The sequence below is a fragment of the Arachis hypogaea genome, chromosome 11 (assembly GCF_003086295.3).
Source record: "Arachis hypogaea cultivar Tifrunner chromosome 11, arahy.Tifrunner.gnm2.J5K5, whole genome shotgun sequence".
Taxonomy (NCBI): domain Eukaryota; kingdom Viridiplantae; phylum Streptophyta; class Magnoliopsida; order Fabales; family Fabaceae; genus Arachis; species Arachis hypogaea.
In genome coordinates, this window is record NC_092046.1 from 84,253,077 (window position 1) to 84,257,993 (window position 4,917).

Sequence of the window (4,917 nt, forward strand, 5' to 3'; positions counted from 1 at the left end):
AGGCAAAATTTTCTTGTGAGGAAAGTAGTGATGATGATGATGAAGAAGAAGCAGCAGTAGAAATAGCAAGTGAAGTGAATTTTGCACATGAGATAAGTAAAATTAACACAGGACCTCCTTCACCAACTTCATCTAATGAATCTTCTATTACAAGTTAATTATTAGAGTAGCGAAAATTGTTCGAATGAGTTATAAAATTGAATAAGAGTTGCTGGCAGCATAGGTCTTTTAATTTACTACTATGCGAAAACTCATTTAGAGCCCTTTGGAGTTTGGATACCCATTAACAACTTTTAATTTACTCAATACACTTTGTTGATGTATAGTTGTTACTTATTATTATAGTTAATGTATCAATATACTTTGTTATGTGTGCTTGTTTATAGTATTTTTCTTTTAGTTTGATAATACGATGAACTTCTTTAAATTTATATTTATTTTATATGAAATCAGGTTTATTTTATAACGAAAAATCTAAAAAAATGCTATTTTACCTTGCTGACGGATTTACAGACAGAAAATATCCGTCTCTATTCAGAGTTGAGAATACTTTTCCAGGTTCTAATTACTGATGAAAAATCTGTAGAAAAATCAGACGGGTAAAGCAAAATTGAAGTGACGATTACCGAGGGAAAATCTGTCGGTAACAGAAAATCAGTCAGAAAAACTGACAGCTTTTTGGCTGCATGGAGAGATCATTACCGAAGAAAATTCTGTAGGTAATGGAAAAAAATCTGTCGGTAAATTACCAAGGAAAAAAAATCCGTCAGTAAGTAATTTTTGATGAGACTTTTACGGAAGGACGAAATCCGTCGGTAATTTTTTCAGTAACCAAAAATCCATCGGTAAAAGAGACTAAATCTATCTATAAATTCATCTATAATAATCAATTTTCTAGTTTTAAAAAAATTGGAATATAAAGTGATGAGCGGATAATTTATACGCTTTTTGGCATTGTTTTTACATAGTTTTTAGTATGATTTAGTTAGTTTTTACTATGTTTTTACTATTTTTATGCAAAATTCACATTTCTGGACTTTACTAAGAGTTTGTATATTTTTCTGTGATTTTGGGTATTTTCTGGCTAAAATTGAGAGACCTGAGCAAAAATCTGGTTCAGAGGCTGAAAAAGGACTACAGATGTTGTTGGATTCTGACCTCCCTACACTCGGAATGAATTTTCTGGAGCTACAGAAATGCAATTGGCGCGCTCTCAATTGCGTTGGAAAGTAGACATCCTGGACTTTCCAGCAATATATAATAGTACATATTTTGCCCGAGTTTTGATGATGCAAACTGGCATTTAAATGCCAACTTCCTGCCCTATTCTAGCGTTAAACGCCAGAACTGAGTTACAAGCTGGAGTTAAACGCCCAAACTGGCACCAAAGCTGGTGTTTAACTCTAGAAAAAGTCTCTATATGTGAAAGCTTCAATGCTCAGCCCAAGCACACACCAAGTGGGCCCCAGAAGTGTTGAGCGTAGTGACAGATGCAAAAGGATCAATGGATCCTATTCCAACATGAGTGAGAACCGACAGATGATTAGCCGTGCGGTGACAGCACATTTGGACCATTTTCACTGAGAGGACAGACGGTAGCCATTGACAATGGTGATCCCCCAACATATAGCTTACCATGGAAAGGAGTATGAATGATTGGATGAAGGCAATAAGAAAGCAGAGGTTCAGAAGGAACAAAGCATCTTCATACGCTTATCTGAAATCCCACCAATGAATTACATAAGTATTTCTATCTTATTTTATATTTTATTTATATTTTAATTATCAAAATCCCATAACTATTTGAATCTGCCTGACTGAGATTTGTAAGATGACCATAGCTTGCTTCAAGCCGACAATCTCCGTGGGATCGACCCTTACCCACGTAAGGTTTATTACTTGGACGACTCAGTGCACTTGCTGGTTAGTTGTGCGGAGTTGTGAAAAAGAATTGAGATTATGAAAGTGCGTACCAAGTTGTTGGCGCCGTTTTAGAGATCACAATTTCATGCACCAAGTTTTTGGCACCGTTGCCGGGGATTGTTCAAGTTTGGACAACTGACGGTTCATCTTGTTGCTCAGATTAGGTAATTTTACTTTATTTTTAAAGATTTTTATTTTCGAAAAATTTTCAAAAAAAAAAACAAAAATAATTATATTATATTTTTATCGTGTTCTTCAGAATTTTTAAGAATAAATTCTAGAGTTTCATGAGATATGTTGAATCCTGGCTGGCTGTTAAGCCATGTCTAATCTTTTGGACCGAGGTTTCACTTATCCTTAGAAGAGCTTCCTTGTCTTTCGCATCAATTTAGCTGTTGTATGTAATGTTCTGCTGAAGCTTGGCTGGCCATTGGCCATGTCTAAATTTTTGGACCGAAGCTTTCACATAAAGCTTGGCTGGCTATTAACCCATGTCTAAAATTTTGGACTGAAGCTTTAGACTAGCATTGCATGATTCCTGGGAATTCTTATTAAAAATTTTGAAATCCTTATTTTTCTTTTTCCAAATAATTTTCGAAAAATCCAAAAAAAAATTTATAAAATCATAAAAACCAAAAATTTTATGTTTCTTGTTTGAGTCTTGTGTCAAATTTTAAGTTTGGTGTCAATTGCATCTTTTTAATTTTCCTTTAATTTTCGAAAATTCATGCATTGAGTTTTGTTCTTCATAATCTTCAAATTGTCCTTGATGATTTTCCTTATTTGATCTTTGCATTTTCTTGTTTTGTGTCTTTTCTTGTTTTTCATATGCATTTTCAATTTATTAGTGTCTAAACATTGAAAATTTCTAAGTTTGGTGTCTTGCATGTGTTTCTTTTCTTAAAAAATTTCACAAATAAGTATTGATGTTCATCTTAATCTTCAAAGTGTTCTTGATGTTCATCTTGACATTCAAAGTGTTCTTGCATGCATTAGTTGTTTTGATTCATAATTTCTATGTTTTGTTTCAATTTGGTGTTTTTCTCTCTCTTTACTAAAAATCCAAAAATCAAAAATATATCTTTCCTTGTTTTACTCATAAATTTCAATTTCAAAATTCTATCTTTTCAAATCTTTTTCAAAAATCAAATCTTTTTTATTTATTTTTACATATTTTCGAAATTTATTTTTTTAAATTGATTTTCAAAATCTTTTACTTATTCTTACTTCATATTTTTGAAATATTTAATAATAATTAATGTGACTGATTCAAAATTTTAAGTTATTACTTGCCTAGTAAGAAAGGTTCAACCTTTAAATTTTAGAATCATATCTTTTTGTTTCTTGTTAGTCAAGTAATTAACTTTAATTTCAAAAATCAAATCTTTTTAAATTTCTTTTTCAAATCTTTTCCAATCATTTCAATCATATCTTTTTCAAAATTTAATTTCAAAATCTTTTCTAACTTCTTATCTTTTCAAAATTGATTTTCAAATCTTTTTCAATTAACTACCTGACTTTTTGTTTGATTTTAAAAGTTTTCTATTTCAATCATATCTTTTTCAAAACTACCTAACTAATTTTCTCTCTCTAATTTTCGAAAACTCCTCCCCACTTTTTCAAATTTCCTTTTAATTAACTAATTGTTTTAAATTTTAATTTAATTTTATTTCTCTTTTTAATTTTCGAATTCTAACTAATAATTAAAATAAAAAACAAAAATATTTTACTTTTATTTTAATTTAAATTTCGAATTCTTCTCTCTCTCATCTCTTTCTATTGATTTATTTATTTACTAACACTTCTCTTCTTCTTATAATTCGAACCCTCTCCCCCTCTCTGTGTTCGAATTCTTCATCTTCTCTTTTCTTCATTCTACTCTTCTATTCTTCCACTCACATAAAGGAATCTCTATACTGTGACATAGAGGATTCCTATTCTTTTCCATTCTCTTCTTTTTCATATGAGCAGGAGCAAGGATAAGAACATTCTTATTGAAGCTGATCCTGAACCTGAAAGGACTCTTAAGAGGAAACTAAGAGAAGCTAAAGCACAACCCTCTGGAGAGGACCTGACAGAAATTTTTGAAAAAGAAGAAGACATGGCCGAACCCAATAACAATGGTGGAGATGCAAGAAAGATGCTTGGTAACTTTATTGCACCCTCTTCTAACTTCTATGGAAGAAGCATCTCAATTCCTACCATTGGAGCAAACAACTTGGAGCTTAAGCCTCAATTAGTTTCTCTAATGCAACAGAATTGCAAGTTTCATGGACTTCCATTGGAAGATCCTCATCAGTTCTTAGCTGAATTCTTGCAAATCTGTGACACTGTCAAGACCAATGGAGTTGATCCCGAGGTCTATAGGCTTATGCTTTTCCCTTTTGCTGTAAGAGATAGAGCTAGAACATGGTTGGATTCACAACCTAAGAAAAGCCTGAACTCTTGGGAAAAGCTAATCAGTGCTTTCCTGGCCAAATTCTTTCCACCTCAAAAGGTGAGCAAGCTTAGAGTGAAAATCCAAACCTTCAGACAGAAGGAAGGTGAGTCTCTCTATGAAGCTTGGGAAAGATATAAGCAATTGATTAAAAGGTGTCCTTCTGATGGTCTGTCTGAGTTGTCAAAAATGTCATTGGACCATTCTGCAGGAGGATCTCTTCATCTAAAAACCCCTGCAGAAGCTCAGGAACTCATTGAAATGGTTGTAAATAACCAATTCATGTACACCTCTGAGAGGAATCCTGTGAACAATGGGATGCCTCAGAAGAAGGGATTTCTTGAAATTAATACTCTGAATGTCATATTGGCTCAGAACAAAATATTGACTCAGCAAGTCAATATGATTTCTCAGAGTCTGAATGGATTGCAACCTGCATCCAACAGTACTAAAGAAGCATCTTCTGAAGAGGAAGCTTGTGATCCTGAGAACCCTGCAATGGCAGAGGTGAATTACATGGGAGAACCCTATGGAAACACCTATAATCTTTCATGGAG

At 32.9% G+C, this 4,917-nt stretch overlaps 1 non-coding gene across 1 annotated transcript; it reads right to left on the reverse strand.

Annotated features, from left to right (window-relative positions):
• Positions 1-4,426: 4,426 nt before the first annotated feature.
• Positions 4,427-4,533, reverse strand: LOC112724426 (small nucleolar RNA R71). Its single transcript, XR_003163589.1, has one exon. It is a non-coding gene; the product is annotated as a small nucleolar RNA R71 (small nucleolar RNA).
• Positions 4,534-4,917: the final 384 nt, after the last annotated feature.